Here is an 18,580-nt window from a genome sequence, read left to right as displayed (position 1 = left end):
AGCGAGAACGCTAACGCTAGACCACGAGCTGCGGACATATACTTCTAGATAAAATATTTAAGTAATTAACGATGTAAGATCACAGGTTAATTGAAAAGCGAGAAAAGCCATTGCAAATTCTAGTACATTAACAACCGGTGTAACCGCCTGAATGTTGAGTGCACTCACGAAAACGTGCATGGATTGTGTAACACAGGTGGGGGATGGCAGTTTGTGGGATAGAGTCCATGCGTGTTGCACTTCGTCGGCCAGTGCAGGAATAGTTAATGGCGTAATTGTCACCCGATGATGACGCGTATGTGCTCGACTGGAGACAGATCTGGCGATCGGGGCATGACTAAAAGTCGACACTCTGTATATATTGAGGTAGAAAAGCGGTGTGTGGCCAACTGTTATCCTATTGGAAAGCAGCCTCTGGAGTGCTATTCATGTATGACAGCATGGCAGGACGAATCATCAGACTGACATACAAATTTGTAGTGACGATGCGGGTGATAATCACCAGAGTGATTCTGCTGCCATATGAAATCGCACCTGAGGCTATAACTCCACGTGTTTGTCTAGTGTCTGGCAAGCCTCCTTCTAACCGACACATCTCCTTCACTGGCCCCGAGGTAGAACCATCTTTCATCAGCAAACACAAAACACTTCCAGCCTGCCCTCCAGTGAGCTGTCGCTTACCACCACTGAAGTCACAGACGACGGTTGTTCGGCTTTAGTGGAATGCACGCTGAAGGGTGACTGCCTCGGAGCTGTCCTTGAAGCTACCGATATGTAACAGTTTGTTGTGTCGCTGGGGCTCCAACTCCTCTTCAGATTGCAGATCCAGATGCAGTACGATGCACCAGAACCATACGCTGAATGCGATGGTCTTCCCTCTCGGTAATGTCATGTGTCCTTCCAGAGCCCCGTCTTCTTCGACCGGACATTTTCGTGACTACAGCCGCGGCAGTCCGCCCTATTCTGGAGTATTGCTGTGCGGTGTGGGCTCCGCATCAAGTGGGATTGACAGTTGACATCGAAATTTTGTACCATTGGAGAGATAGTGCCACAGACATTATACGTGAGCTGGAGTAGCAATCATTTAAACAAACGCGCTTTTCGTTGCTACAGGATCTTCTCATGAAATTTAGGTCACCAGTTTTCTCCTCCGACTGCAAAAACTTTCTGTTGACACCCACCTACATAGAGAGTAATGATCATCACAGTAAAATAAGAGAAATCAGGGCTCTCTCAGAAAAATGTAAGTGCTCGTTCTCCCCGCGCACTGTTCGAGTGTGGAACGGTAGAGAGGGAGCTAGAAGGTGGTTCATTGAACCCTCTGCCAGGTACTTTATTGTGATTAGCAGAGTGATCACGTAGATGTAGATTTACAGTGACTACATTTCGGCAAAATATATCTGCCGTATCACAGAAGAAACATCCGGCTTCTCATGGCCTTATTATGCGACCTCGTTGAAATTCAATGAGGTGTTGATAATGACATCTTTGTCGCCTTAAAGGCATGCTTGACTAACAGCAACTCAACACGTCCAATCTCAAAGATAACTAACGCTCACGATCATTACAGGGTGTATTTAAAGAAATGTGACTCGTATCTTTGTAGTGGCAATAGTAATGCCTCTCTTAAACGACTGGCGTAAATTTTAATACAGATCTTTCAAATGTAGAAACACGCCTACTAACTTTATTTACAGCTCTTTCTCGATGTCGTGTGGTGCCGGCCGCGGTGGCGGAGCGGTTCTAGGAGCTTCAGTCCGGAACCGCGCGACTGCTACGGTCGCAGGTTCGAATGCTTCCTCGGGCGTGGATGTGTGTGATGTCCTTAGGTTAGTTAGGTTTAAGTAGTTCTAAGTTCTAGCACACTGATGACCTCCAATGTTAAGTCTCATAGTGCTCAGACCCATTTGAACCACCTTGATGTCGTAATTTTTTCCGTTACTGTAGTATTTAAGTACGAATTCAAAGGAGCGTGTGTCCACTCATATATAGATAACTGAAAAGCCATACTTACAATGCATCCATATCACGTTATTCGACATAAGTTTTCCGAAATTCCTTCACCAGGGAAGACGAATGGAATATTCCTGAATTTGAAACACGAACAGCTGCTAGTATGTGTTTCTTAGAAGTAGTTACCTTAGGGGTTGCGAAGCACCTCAAATCGCTTGCTACGGCAAGTCTTCAGGTTCTGATTGTATACTGATTAGGTTCCTTTCAGATTACGCTGAAACAATAGCTCCCTACTTAGCAATCATATACACCGCTCGCTTACCTATAGATCTGTACCTACAGATTGGAAAATAGCGCAGGTCGCACCAGTATTTAAGAATTGTAGTAGGAGTAATCCATCGAACAACAGGCCTATATCATTGACGTGGATTTACAGTAGGGCTTTGGAGCATATACTGTATTCAAACATTGTGAATCACCTCGAAGGGAACGATCTATTGATACGTAATCAGCATGGTTTCATAAACATCATTCTCGTGCAACGCAGCTAGCTCCTTATTAGCACGAAGTAATGGCCGCTATTGACTGAATATCTCAAGTTCATTCCGTATTTCTAGATTTCCAGAAAGCTTTTCACACCGTTCCTCACAAGCGACTTGTAATCAAACTACGGGCCTATGGGGTATCGTCTTAGTTGTGGGACTGGATTCATGATTTCTTTTCAGGAAGGTCGCAGTTCGTAGTAATAGACGGCAAATCATCGAGTAAAACTGAAGTGATATCAGGTGTTCCCCAGGGAAGCGTCCTGGGACCTCTGCTGTTCCTGATCTATATAAGTGAGCTGGATGACCATCTGAGCAGTTCTCTTAGGTTGTTTGCAGATGATGCTGTAATTTACCGTCTAGTAAGGTCATCGGAAGACCAGTATCAGTTGAAAAGCGATTTAGATAAGATTGCTGTATGGTGTGGCAGGTGGCAGTTGACACTAAACAACGAAAAGTGTGAGGTGCTCCACATGGGTTCCAAAAGAAATCCGTTGGAACTCGATTACTCAATACATAGTACAGTTCTCAAGGCTGTCAATTCAACTAAGCACCTGCGTGTTAAAATTAAGAACAACTTCAGGTGGAGAAAGACCACACAGATAATATTGTGGGGAAGGCGAGCCAAAGGTTGCGTTTCATTGGCATGACACTTAGATGTAACAAGTCCACTAAAGAGACAGCTTACACTACACTCGCTCGTCCTCTGTTAGAATATTGCCGTGCGGTGTGGATCCTTACCAGGTGAGATTGACGGAGGACATCGAAAGGCTGCAAAAAAGGGCTGCTCGTTTTGTATTATCACGTAATAGGGGAGAGGGTGTGGCAGATATGATACGCGAGTTGGTGTGGAAGTCATTAAAGCAAAGACGTTTATTGTCGCGGCGACATCAAAATTTCAGTCACCAACTTTCTCTTCCGAATGCAAAAATATTTTGTTGAGCCTAACCTACATAGGTAGGTGTGGTGTCACCGCCAGACACCACACTTACTAGGTGGTAGCCTTTAAATCGGCCGCGCTCCGGTAGTATACGTCGGACCCCTGTGTCGCCACTATCACTGATTGCAGACCGAGCGCCACCACACAGCAGGTCTAGAGAGACTTCCTAGCACTCGCCTCAGTTGTACAGCCGACTTTGCTACCGATGGTTCACTGACTTCTACGCTCTCATTTGCCGAGACGATAGTTAGAATAGCCTTCAGCTACGTTATTTGCTACAACCTAGCAAGGCGCCAGTATCCGTACCATTGATATTGTGAATCATGTACCATAAAGAGCGACGTTCTCCATTAATGGATTAAAGTTAAGTATTCCACCAGCTATGTCCGTTTTTCTCAATTCTAATTCCCTTGTCATGTTCCAGACCTCAAGCCAGCATGCGTGAGCTAAAACGCGTGCATTTCCAACCACAGCAGTAGGAATGATCATCAAAATAAAATAAGAGAAATCAGAGCTCGCAAAGCAAAGTTTAGGTGTTCGTTTTTCCCGCGCACTGTTCTGGAGTGGAATGGTAGAGAGATAGTGTGATTGTGGTTCGATGAACGCTCTGTCAAGCACATAAATGTCAATTGCAGAGTAATCATGTAGATGTAGATATAGATGTAGATGTAGCTGATGGAGGTACAATTCACGGAAAAAGTGGACTGTTGAATATAGAGAATAAGACTTGTTACAGCAACTGATTTTGTAACGTCCAAGTCAAGACTAACCTAAAACACTCCCACAAAAAAGAATTCCCTGCTATGATTTACTCGTTTATGCGCGATAAGAAATCTGCTGTTGCAAATGAGTGCTAATGAAAGGGATGGATACTACGTGGTTTTATAATGCGGTGCGTAAGACAGTTGACACCATCCGCTCGCCGCTTGCATTAGCGTGTAACGTCTCTTAGCAAAAGACATATTATGTAATAAAAGAGAAAACATTGTGTGTCATGTTTTGTTCTTGTGTTGAATTATGTACTTCTTTAATTTATATAATATCTGTGTCGGCGAGTACTGAAACCGCCGCAGGCAATACTTATTAAATATCAAACAGAGATGAGAATAGGGTATAAATAGTAAAAAAAATGACATTAATTTCCCTGTCGTCTTGTTGTAGTTACGTGAGTAGGAAGAGCCTGTGACGTTATATTGTACGCTTGCGTAGCATTCTTTTGTCAAGATTATGAGAGGGACGCCCTTAGACATAGCCTTGGAAAGGTGTGTATTTCATTGATTTGTTTAAATGTTTTGAATAGAGTTACATAGTGAAACCTTGCATTATGATTTGTAATAAACTTGCCTGGTATTTTATCCCATCCCTTTAAGACATTTTCAGTTATTTAAATATTATTCGTGGTGCAGAGCTGCGCTACGAACGAACGAGCCGCTGTCACGGCGCATTCATACTACATTAAATGAAATCAATCACACCGCAAAGAAGCGGGCAGGTAATAGTGAAGTCAACTTATTTCATTCATTTTTCTGAATTGCAGAGCAGAGCAGCAGATTTTATGATGTGTTTTACAGGTTGACGTGGGCTGCTGATAACATATTAGTAACAGTGCAAAAAGATAATTTACCTTCATAACATAAACGAAATCTTGCTGTGCGCAGTTCTGGTCTGGCAAACCTTATGGTAAAAACATTTTTTCCTCCGATAATAGTCTCATGTTCTCGTGTTAGTCGTGGTACTTATTGTAGTCTTACTGTCAACAAAAATCCACTGCAAAATTTTGATGTTGAACAATCATTGCGTACTGTAACATCAGTATTGATAACGAAATAATTTGCATTACCCTCTCAACAACTATAAAGTAAGGAAGATATGTTGAACTTTATAGTAAGTTACAGTAACAAAAATATGTTCCTTCAGTAGATAGCAAGATCCAGAATAATAAGAACATAGTATATTTTGTTTTGTTCAAAATTAATGATCCAAAGAAAGTCACAGCACAGCATCACTGAAAGATATTTCGGGGCTCTTTTCGTAGTAACATATTTTATTTCATATATTAATTGTTACGCGAGTAATAATAAAACAAAGCAAATAATAATAGAGCCAGCGAAAAGCACTATAGTTACCCTTCTGTGAGGGTAGAGAGACCTCTTTCAGAGAGAGGGACAGAGACGGAGAGAGAGAGAGAGAGAGAGAGAGAGAGAGAGAGGGAGGGAGTGGGGGAGGGGGGGGGGGAGCAGGCGAGTGTGTTGTGAAATGAAACGACAGTGTGCACTGCAGTGGTGAAGTGAATCTGGAAGTATGAAGCAGCCGGTGAGTGGATGAGTGGAACGGCAGCGAGGACGTCAACAGCAGGGCGGAAACGTGCCTGAACTCGGCCGGTTACCTTGCGGACGGAGTTACCCCGTTCGCGTCCCCTCCCGTACCTCGCTGCGCCGCGCCGCGCAGAGCCGTACAGTAGTCAACTTTACGCTGCTCGGCAGTCGGCTAACAGAAGCTGCGGCGCCGTGCTGCAGCACCCGGGCGCGTTCTCTTCTGAATGTGCTCCACGCAAACTTACGCCTTGCAAGCGGCTACTAGCTGCGAATGTCGGTGTTGGAAATCCTAACAAAGTGCCGCACTTCGCACGGCACTCTGCGCGTCTGCATTTGGTCTTTTACTGAGGGGATTATGCGAATCCCCTTCGCTAGATGTAACTTACCTCGGCGCTCTTCTACGTTCTCAGCTTCCACGAAATGCCGACAACAGCCTTCAAGCTGATGTGCAGAAGGAGCAGGGACGTAGCGGAATGAGACCCTCAAGTGAAAATGAAACACCATCTTAAAGTCCAGCATTTCATAAATACACGTATGTCAAAGTCGTATGTATTCGGGTTTTACTTGTAGTTCTTGTGGTCTTCAATCGGAAGACAGATTAGATGCAACTCTTCCAGCTACTTTGTCCTGTGTAAGCCTTTTCATCTCCGAGTACCTATTGCAACCTACACCCATTTGAGCCTACTTATCCTTTATGCCTAGGTCTCTACGATGTACCCATATGTAGGACCACATACAGCACTCTTCTATTCGTTTTTAGTCTGAACCATTCTTCATCCACATTTCACTTCCGTACAGTACCACACTCCGAACAAATACCTTCATATAATATTCCGTAACACCTAAATTCGTATACCATGTTAACAAATTCCTCTTTCTGAGAAACGCTTTCATCTTTGCAACAACTGTGTTCTACCTTTTCTCTGTTTCTGCCTATTGTTACTTACTCGGCTTCCCACATGGTAAAACTCTTCTACAGTTTTTACTTTCTCGCCGGCCGGGGTGGTCTCGCGGTTGAAGGCGCTCAGTCTGGAACCGCGTGACTGCTACGGTCGCAGGTTCGCATCCTGCCTCGGGCATGGATATGTGTGATGTCTTTAGGTTAGTTAGGTTTAAGTAGTTCTAAGTTCTAGCTGAATGATGACCTAAGATGTTAATCCCATTGTGCTCAGAGCCATTTGAACCATTTTAGTTTCTCCATCCCTAATCTAATTTCAACATCATCACCTGATTTAATTCGAATGCTTTCCATTACCCTTGTTTTACTTTTGCAAACACCCTCCTTTCAGGCGAATTGCTCACCGCAGCGCTGTGCTGTCTCTAACAAAATTACAATGCTACTGACAAACTTCAAAATTTTTAAGAGCTTTTTTTTTTCATTTCCTCTCTCAGCTTCGATTCTCCTGTTTCTATCCATCGACTATTATAAATGCAGTTTTGTTTCTGTGCAAGTTATAAAAATCCATTCGCTCTCTGTATTTGATCCTTGTTACCCTCAAAACTTCGAAGGGTCCATTCCAGTCGACGCTGTCAAAAGCTTTCTTTAAATCTACAGATATTATTGACTTAGGTTTGGCTGCGTGCAGCCTGTCCTTTAAGGTAGTTACCTACACACCTATACCAAAGAGTAAGTTCCATCTCCGGAGTTCATGAGTCCAATAGAAACTGTGCAGCTATCATTCCTTAGACGCTTCACATCTGTACACAAAACATTGATTGTCTCACCAAGAAACAACGTAAAACATCATGTCATGACAAGAACTGAGCACTGCAGACAACCTCCAAAATACGCTTAATGTTGAAAAAATATCCTTGTGCAGGGGTTTGAGGAGATACAAATATACATACCAAACAGTACTTCAACTTTTCTACGTCATTTTGTCTTCTTACTTTTTATATTGAGACATAAGTAAATTCCACTCACATTAACGTAGTGAAATTATGAGTTTTGTGTGTTCTGAACCATCCAATCAGTTTAAAAATGAGATTAAAGAGAAATAAGAAAAGTTAAGATAATGGTTATGATACTTCAGGTATTTTACATGGTCTGACCTCTCTTGCGTGAAACGCAAAGAATTATCAAAAAACCAACAGAAATTTTCATAAAGGCCCTTTTTGAGACGTTTGTCAACTTTGGCGTCGCATTCCCTTTAATGTCTGTTACGACATCAAATTGTTGACCTTCATTTGTAAAAGCTCTTCTGTTTCCAAATATATAGATCACCTGGAGAAGTTATCCCAGGAACATGATTTGTAATGTCTACCCCTTCAGTGGCGGAGAATTCTCATTTGTGGTGAACAGTAGCATGGAAATGCGACTAGACTTGCGATTATAGTTAATTCTTCTTTGTCACACAGTTTCGTGTCATGTGCTACTAAGCAATTGCTTTAGTTCAAATACATTTTCCAACGAACGTTTTTATCGGATGTCCTACGGACAGTATTACAAAAATTAACTGATTGCGAAGGAGCCCAAGACAACAGTCGTAAAAAATACTCCAATTAGAAGAGACGCAGGTTGTGATCCGTATATTCTTGCGTTGTCGACAAACGACGTTACTTTCGTCATCCTTGATACAAATGAATATGCTCTTCTGTGTTACAATGAGACAATAGAGTTAAGCCACGTATCTTCCATTTCGCCAAAACAAAAAAATTAACTTTTTGAAACGGTTTTTTGCCATTTGAAAGAAAGATAAAATTACAAAATTCTTGTATAACTACAGTATAGATAGTTACACAATTTTAAATAATTACGTTTATTGCTCTATTCATTCCTAACGCCGCAGAAAAATAAGATAATTAATTAATACCATTACCTAATTCATTATATATATTGTGTACATGAACGTGGATATTAGGAATTACTTTCTTTACAAACATTCCACCCAATGTAAGTCAAGTTTCTGAAATAGTCAAAAGTATGTAGCATGCTTTCATTGAAGACTTTGTGTATCCGCAGATCCTTCATTTATTTTCTATATCAAAATCCAATCACCTAATGAAATATTTGTACTCCTATTTATAAGCAGCCACCATAGTTCCATTGTAAAAATGTGTCTTTCACATTAATGAAGTAATCTAGCCATAGTGCAACAGGTGTACCTATGTCATCTTTGTATGGCACACAGTACGTATGTATATTCAGTACACGCAGAACTGTAGGCAGATTAAGAAAATAATTTCTTCATTCCTGATAAATATCACATACCTTTAAAAAATTACCATGATCTTAGAGGTATCGCTACAATTTGGAAAGCAGTATGCAAAACAATACATCCTCGACATAAAAGTTTTCTGGGTTTGGTACCGCGTCATAATGTAAAAACAAATGCTGCTGGAGAAAGCCAACGTTTCAGCGACGGATACAGCGGCCTTCTTCTGGGTCTAATGGTGCGTTCTAGCTATGTAGTGTCCTTTACATTTTGTGGTTACTGTTCACTGCACATGCCATTACGCTATAATTTTAAAAGGTAGTTAGTTTAATTGGTCAGTTAAGGAAGAAGGAGAATGAACCTTATTTTAATAGGTTATGGCGGTGGAGGGAGAAAGTAACCTCTGTTGTCTATTGGCTCTTGTGTTATGTGCAATGATTGGTGGTCATCGTCGAATGAGAGGTTGGCTTCTGTTTACCAACTGCTGGACGTCGGCCGCTCGGTGGCAGTTACTCGCCGGAGGTGCTCGTGCCTCGAGTTGGCAGTGCGGTCTGTTGGGCTCTGATTGCTGGCAGCCAAGATGGGGCAAGCCTGAGTCCATCCTCCCTCGTGTTCCCGAATGCGCGTTGCTATTGACCTACCAGTCCTACCGATGTATGCCTCTCCACGTTCGCATTCCACTTTGTAAACGCCTGCAGTGTGTAATGCATCCACCTTGGCCTTAGTGGAGCCTAGAACGTCCTGGATCCTATGACGACTATAAAAGATAGGCTGCACCCAACGCGGCAAAGGTCTTTGCCTATGCGGTGAGTAACATTTTTCACATAAGGTAAGGGCACTGTTGGCGGAGGTTTGTCTATATCTTGTTTATCTTTCTTACTTGTATTCGTCGACAAGGCTGTGTGGAACGACTTACAGCTGTAGCCATTGGCTAGAAACGTTGTGCGTAGCCTTTTAAGCTCAGGTGTGATGTTTTGAGCATCACTTAGGCGCTGCGCACGGATTAACAAAGAACGGATGTCAGGATTCTTCTGCGCTGGGTGGTGGTAGGATTGAGCGTGCAGATACCTGTCTCTATGTGTAGGCTTGCGATGTACTCTGTGTCCCAATGTGACCTCCGTCCTCCTGTATACGTCGACGTCTAGAAATGGAATTGCACCATTCTTTTCTACTTCGAGCGTGAACTGTGTCTTCCAATGCATATTGTTCAAAGATTCGTGAAACTTGTGTAGCTCAGGTTCACCAAGACGCCATATAGCAAACATGTCGACTACGTATATGAACCAACGACGTAGGCGTAAAGGAACTGGACCGAGTGCCGTTGCTTCAAAGGATTCCAAGAATATGTCGGCTGCCAGCGGAGATAGAGGAGACAGTAACAACAAAATATAAAGGACACTGCACAGCTAGAACGCACCATTAGACCCAGAAGACGGCCGCTGCAACCGTGGGCGAAACGTTGGTTCTTCTCCAGCAGCAGTAGTTTTTACATTATGACGCGCTACCAAACCCATAAAACATTTATGTCGACCGACTCTGGCCGCTGAAGCCTACGCAATTATATAATACAGTGGCAGGTGTTGACAAAGGACTGACAAACAAACAGAAATTTACTGAAAGAGCAATATATATTGCGTACATCGAAGTGTATAACGTCTATGCCGGTTTGGTCTGGTTTCTTCCTATTTTGTTCTCTAATAAATTTAATATTTCTAAACTTCAGTTGAAAGAAGTAAAGAAAAAATTATATGTGCTTTCTCTTGAGTTTAGTAATTGTGCTCACGAGAACTTATAATTTTCTTGAGATTGGGACACCCAAGAGGAGGGCTACTAGAACTGCCGGTAGATGGGAAGCCGGCAGGCCAGCATACCTTCCTCGTGACCTGATGACCGTCGGTGCTCCCCACCAGGCACTGTTGTAAGCACATGCTTGTAGAATATGTTAGAGAGCCAAGAGGACAGGCCTGTAGCTGAGGCAATTTCTCTATTACTCGGTAATTTAGTTTAGTCTTTGCTTTTCAATTACTTCTTCATATAAGTGAGCGTTACTTGTGTATTCTATTGCGTAAACTAGTGTTAACTACCTTAGGCCATAAGATTTTCTTGCTTAAAATTTTACACAAATCTTTGTGTAAGCCGACTTTCTTGAGAAATTTTTCTGACACCAGAAGCATTACGACGGGTAGCTCACTTTTCATTACCTGACCACAGAAGAATGTTGAAAATTAGGTGGAAAGATAAGGTACGAAATGACGAGGTACACAGTAAAGTTGGCTAGGAAAGGAATACAGCGGATAGCTTCCATGGTACTAGAGGGAGCTGTACAGGGTGAAACTGTAGAGGTAGACTGTGACTGGAACACATCTAGCAAATAATTCAGGGAGAAGAGTGCAGTTGCTACTGTGGGATGAAAAGAGTGGCACAGAAAAAGAATTTGTGGTGGTTTTCATCAAACTAGTCAGAACATGAAGAAAACAACAGGATATAATGTGTGGGCAGACAGTGTTGAGGCAGTTACAGAGCCAGGATGATGCGCATGTGGCTGAAGCAGTTTGCCTGATACACAGTAAGTTAGTTCAGTCCCAATTTTTTACGTACGTCTGTGAATAAGTGAAGTGTGTCTGCTTATTTCTCAATGTAAATTAGTGTTTACTATCTTCCCCCGTAAAATTTTCTTTCGGGAATTTTGCTGCATATCTTTGTGTTTGGTGCCTCTCTCGTGTAGTTTCTCAACGTCAGAAGTGCCACGGCATGTGACTCACTTTTAGTCTCATGGCCACCGTGTGCTGTGCTTGGATAGTTAGTGTAGTAGCTGTCACGGTGCCGACACGACTTATGTGCAGCAGTGGCAGGTATGGCTGTTCGTCTGATACACATGTGTTGGAAATGAAGTCCACGGTTGACTATACAAGTCTGGATCCGCTTAATTGAGAAACACTTCCTGCAGGCATCTCAAGTACAGAGCCATTCCAATTTTTTAGGTACAAAGCTTGTATGACCACCCACGTTTCACTACAGATATTGCTGTTCCTACAGTAAAAAGTCGGAAGTGTGGCCTGGCGAGCGAAAGGGACACAGATTTTTTGTTATCACCTTATCACCAAAATCTATTGCAGAAAATACCTACCATTGTTAGCTGTGTGAACAATAGCGCTATCCTGTTCGAGCCAAGAGTAGTTGACTCTATCTTCCTTTAGCCAATGAAATTGTATATCATTATGGAGTAATGTTTGCTGTCGACGATTTCTTAAAAAATCGACGTCCAGAAATGTGCTGTTGGGATACTGCTACCCACATTACAATTTTCTGATCTTGAAATGGAGTTTCAGGCACGGCACAAGAATTCTCCATTCAACATAATCATAAATTTTGTGTGTTACCGTGACCAAGGAGAGCGAACTACGCATTGTTTGTAAAGAAGGCAGCAAGAAAAATTTCAATGGTAACAGTTTCAATGAAAGATCAAACCATTTTGCAATAACGGTTTCCCTTTTCGGGATTCTCTTCCTTAAATTCTCCCACTTGTCTTTATATTTGAACATTTTCAATACGTTTTATGGAGGATTGACAACCCGATGTCTTTTTATTTTCCCAACATACGCAATGCTTTCCTGGGGTCGTCTGCATATACTCAGAAGTACCTAGCAACTTCTGTTTATTTGGTGTAGGTAACCTTCCAGGTCGTTCGGCGTCTAAAACTGACCAGGTTTTCCGAAGTTTCATCACCGATCGATGAACAGTACTACAATGAGGTACAGGTGTTTCCAGAAATTTTCAACCAAAGTCCTCTGTGTATTTATCGCCTTGTCAGAACACTTGTTCAAAATATATATACGTCCTTCAGTTGAAAGAACCGCACTTCAAAATTGTACATCTAAACAATACATTACAAATGTAATTGCTTTTATGAAGTAAATTTTATACAACAGTAGAACAAATCAAAAAACAACGATATATCAATGAAAAATAGTTCTGTCAACTTGTGTTCTGTGAACTTTAATTCGAAATTCCAATGTAATCTACACCCATAGTTCAATGTCCAGTACACAGTAACATTCAGAATCCGCTGTATAATTCATTGTTTAAATAATACCTTCTAAAATATCTACAAAATCATCGTACAGTTAACAAGATAACAAATGCTCATCAGTAAATATAACACTTTTACAGGAAAGTCAATTGACATAAATGCTATAGATACACCAAATCGTTAAGCCTGCGATAAATAAAAGTGAGCGTCTACTGCCAAATTCATATCATCATGTAGGCGAATGGTGGAAACACAGCACATTAATGTCCAATGTTGCAGTTTTGTTGCAACATAAAGCAGTTACCAGCGACAGGCAATAATTCACATTAAAATGAAATTAAAGACTCTACTGCGAAATTGTAAATTCAATAAGAAAACATTCCACCAGTTAAAGACGATCTAAAAATGTGCATTCCGTGCATTTGGACACAGCTCACATATTTAGTGTATGGAATTTTACATATCGAACAGCACACATTGGATCTTGGGAACAGACGAGGAGAGGCAGTATTCTGTTCCACAAGAGAATGGGAAACACAGTTCACACTACTTGCCAGTGTTATATCTTTTATCTGAACACATAAGAGTGTACAGTACGTGCGGTAGGGCGCTGTCGGACCTCTGTCTTATCGGAGAGGAGGCTGTTGTCGCTGTTGTGGCATGTGAGATGTGCCCTCATGGATTATTACAGGCGCCTTAACCAGTGGTAGTTACACAGTTTCTTTTTTTTCTAATGCAAGACAGCGCTCAGTCACAGAACAGGGCTTCATAGAGGCAAGTGCTTTTTGTTTTTTGGAAATGTAAGGATACAACATGCACATTCAAGATGGCATTTTGTTGATTATGTTTATCTGAAAGTTTGCGTGCTCCGAGGTCATGTTCTGTGCTAATGAGGCAGCCTGAAGTGCGATGCTGCGAGAGAAAGTGAGTAGTTGTTGACTGCTGTTGACTAATCGTATTTTGTTCCTACAGGAATTAACTGACTCATCATAATAGCACGTTGGAGAAGCCTTAGACTCATTGTAAAGGGTTTTTCGTTGTTGCTGCACCATCAGAAACGTTGCCATCGTCACAGACATCACCACCGTTCAGTGTTTTCTTCTTTTTTGCACTTGAAACATACTACTAACAGAACTGCTTGCCGATAGCTTGCAGTAATACGAGAAAGCAGAGACTCCTCTGCTGCATGTTACCAATCTTTAGGCTTTGGGCACGGACAAAAGTGCAGTACTCATTGATAGGCTATCAGCTATGGAGAAGGAAGAGCACCATCAATATTATGTCAGCGACAAGTCAACATCAAACTGGGGTGACGCCCCTGATTTATCTGAAAGACTGCAAAATATATCTACCATCTAAATTCTAGTCCATCACTGTTACTGAACATGACTTTCTCAACAGTGACATTGTGTGCATATTACATTTTGTGGACAATTGAACAACATGTATATGAAAACTGCCCTTTTCTGCAGTTTTTCGATGTCCTCCGTCAATCCTACCTGGTAAAGATCGTACACCGCGCAGTAGTATTCCAGCAAAGGACTGGCTGTCTCTTTAGTGGGTTTGTCGCATCTTGTAAGTGTTCTGCCAACAAAGCGCAGTCTTTGTTTCGCCTTCCCCACAATATTATCTATGTTGTCTTTCCTAATTAGGTTGCTCGTAATTATAATTCCTTGGTATTTAGTGGAATTAACAGCCCTTATATTTGTGAGACTTATCGTAAACCCAAAATTTGTAGGATTTCCTTTAATGCCTATGTGGATGACCTTGCACTTTTCTTTGTTTAATGCCAATTTGCCACTTTTCGCACCCTACAGAAATTCTCACTAGATCATTTTCTAATTGCAATTGATCGTGTGATGATTTTACTAAACAGTAAATTATAGCGTCATCTGTAAACAATCAAGGAGGCTGCGCAGATTATCGCCTAGATGATTTATGTAAATCAGGACACTACCTTGCGGAACGCCAGATATCACTTCTGTTCTACTCGATAATTGTAGTTACTGCAATGAACTGTTCAGCCTCAGATAGGTGAACTGGTCACATTACTCATGTTGCAAGCAGTTTCCTCAAAATGTGTTCTGTGCGACTTAAATTTTATTAAGGCAGATACATCAGTCAAAATGGAGCTGGCTACTGTCGATATTACAAATATTTACTCTTAGTCTTTGCAAACTGACAATATTCTGAAGAGTACAACAGAAAACCTGAAATGTGTGATACATTCATCTTTACACTGTGTTTTTGAACGTAAAATATGAAAGGATTTGTGCTGTAAGTTAAAGTTCACTTTGATTTATTGCATGAAAATAAAAATAAAATTGTAATAAAATTTATATCTATAGTCTTTCATGTTTGGTGTTTCTTTCCTTTCATTCCATTTGTGATCTATTATAAAGTTGTTGCATCCAAAGTAAGCAGAACTGAGACAGGGAGGTTTTTGATGACAATGATAATGGGACAGAAGTGCAAATAGTGGATATAATTTTTGATGATACGTGCACAAATGTGAGATTAAATTTAATGACTGACCAATGCTGTATATACAGAAGTGGAATGAGAGGGCTAGGTACTGGACATTTACTGTGTTATATAAATGAAACAGATGATGGTGGAAAGACGTCATTTTCTCCAATTAAGGGGGCGTATATCTTTAAACATGAGGCCTATTCAAGTAAAGATTACGTCTTTTATAGAAATACTGCGTATCTTCGAACTTGACGCCATTGGTGCCGAATTTAAGTAACCGATTGCCTCATTATAACAACATGCTGACACTAACTGGAGAACAGGTGGCTAGGGGCTGGCGTAGGGTAACGGTGTCTTTTCACGTGATGATGATGCCAATGATATGGGGACGGAATTTGGTGCCATCTTCAAATTGTGACGTCACTAGCCTCTACATGGTAGGTAACCAACATCAGCATTTGGAACTGAAGTCATCAGCATTGCGTAGTTCGATGATGCATTTCAGTGAAAATTGGGCTTGCTCGCATTTAGATGTACCACTCCGGTGTACAGTGACGTTAACGCACATAAGCGAACTGGTGCAAGCAATTAAATTCGGTGAAACTATGCAGACTGTCCGAAATAAGTGCGACAACATTGACTGAAAAGCATATATTCAAAGGGAGAGTTATTTATCATCATCATCATCATCATTTAAGACTGATTATGCCTTTCATCATTCAGTCTGGAGCATAGCCCCCTTATAAAATACCTCCATGATCCCCTATTCTGTGATAACAATGGTGCCTCTTCTGATGTTAAGCCTATTACTTCAAAATCATTTTTAACCAAATCCAGGCACCTTCTCCTTGGTCTATCCCTGTTCCTCCTACCCTCTACTTATGAACCCATGAGTCTCTTGGGTATCCTTGCTTCTCCCATGCATGTAACGTAATCCCATCATCTAATACTGTTCCCTGAGTGCTATATATATAGGGTTCATTCGCAATTTTTCTTTGATTTCCTCATTGTGGAAAACCTCCTGCCATTGTTCCCATCCACTAATACCTGCAATCATCCTAGCTACTTTCATATCTGTAACCTCAACCTTAGTGATAAGGTAACCTGAATCCATGCAGCTCTCTCTCCAATACAACAAAGTCTGCCGAAAGATTGAACGGTGCACAGATAACTTAGTCTTGGTACTGACTTCCCTCTTACAGAACAGACTAGATCTTAGCTCAACGCTCACTGCATTAGCTTTGCTACACCTCGCATCCAGTTCTTTCACTATGTTGCCATCCTGTGAGAATATGCATCCTAAGTACTTGAAACCGTCCACCTGTTCTAACTTTGTTCCTCTTATTTGGCACTCAATCCGTTTTTATCTCTTTCCCACTGACATTGTTTTCGTTTTGGAGATGCTAATCTTCTTACCATAGTCCTTACATTTCTGATGTAGCTCTGAAATATTACTTTGCAAACTTTCAATCGAATCTGCCATCACAATTAAGTCATCCCCATATGCGAGAGTGCTGATTTTGTGTTCACATTTCTTAATTCCCCCAGCCAGTGTATTGTTTTCAACGTATGATCGAAAAATAATATGAACAACAGTGGCGACAGGTTGCAGCCTTGTCATACCCCTGAAACTACTCTGGACTATAAACTCAATTTACCGTCAACTCTAACTGCTGCCTGACTATCTATGTAAAGACCTTTAATTGCTTGCAAATGTTCCCTCCTATTCCATAATCTCGTAGAACACACAATAAATTCCTCCTATGAACCGGTCATATGCCTTTTCTAGATCTATAAAGCACAGATACAATTCCCTGTTCCGCTCGTAACACTTCTACATTATTCGCAGTAAGCTAAAGATCTGGTCCGGACAACCTGAAAGAGGCGTAAACCCACACTGGTTTTCATCCTGTTTGTACTCAACTAAAACTCGCACTTTCCTTTCGACAATACCTGAGAAGATTTTACCCACAATACTGATTAAAGAGATACCTCTGTACTTGTTAGAATCTTTTCTGTTTCCATATTTAAAGATTAGTGTGATTAGTGCTTTCGTACACTCTGATGGAACCTGTCCTGACTCTCACGCCATTTCAGTTATCCTGTGTAGCCATTTAAGACGTGACATTCCACTGTATTTGATGAGTTCCCACTTCATTTCATCCACCCCAGCCATTTTCAACACTTCCTTAAATGTGATCCTATTTCCATCATCATTCCATTGCACATCGAAATCTGAATCATTACTGGTTATATTTTCACCTACATTGAGCAACTCTTCAAAATATTCCCTCCAGCTGCACAAGTCATCAACAGGATTCATCAGCAGTTTTCATGACCTGTCCAAAACACTTGTCATTTCCTTCTTACCCCCCCTTTCGAAGACTGCTAATTACACTCCAGAATGGTTTTCCAACAGCTTGACCCAGAGTCTGCAACGTGTTTCCAAAGTCTTCCCAATATTTCTTCTTGGATGCTGCAATTATCTGTTTGGTTTTGTTTCTTTCTTCAACATAACTTTCTCCTTCTACCTGAGTTCTAGTACGTAGCAATTTTTGATACGCCTCCGTTTTCCTTTTATAGGCTGCCTTCACTGTGTCACTCCACCAATCTGTTTGCTTCATCCTACCTTTACACACTACTGTTCCCAGACATTCCTTAGCCACTTCTACTACTGTGTCCCTGTACCTTGACCATTCATTTTCCGGTGACTGTAATTGACTACATTCAACAATCTGGTACCTTTCAGAGATCACTGTTATGTACTTGTGCCTGATATCCTTATCCTGAAATTTCTCCTCTCTTATCCTCCTAAATATGGACCTGACCTCCTGCACGTTCGTGCTCACAATACCAATTTCACTGCTGATTAAATAGTGAGCATTGTCATCAAAGAAGGCCCTGAATACACGTGTGTCCCTCGCAGCCTTCCTGAATTCCTGATCAGTTATTATATAGTCAATGACAGATCTGGCTCCCCTGCCTTCCCAAGTATACCGCCGAATGTTCTTATGTTTAAAAAAGTAGTTTGTGGTTACTAAGCCCATACTGGCACAGAAATCCAAGAGTTGTTTCCAGTTCCTGTTTGCCTCCATATCTTCTCCAAACGTACCCATAACCTTTTTCATACCCTTCCGTTCGATTTCCAATCCTGGCATTGAAATCGCCCATGA

The sequence above is a fragment of the Schistocerca gregaria genome, chromosome 5, assembly GCF_023897955.1.
Source record: "Schistocerca gregaria isolate iqSchGreg1 chromosome 5, iqSchGreg1.2, whole genome shotgun sequence".
NCBI classification, from domain to species: Eukaryota; Metazoa; Arthropoda; class Insecta; order Orthoptera; family Acrididae; genus Schistocerca; species Schistocerca gregaria.
Note: the sequence above shows the minus strand (reverse complement) of the source record.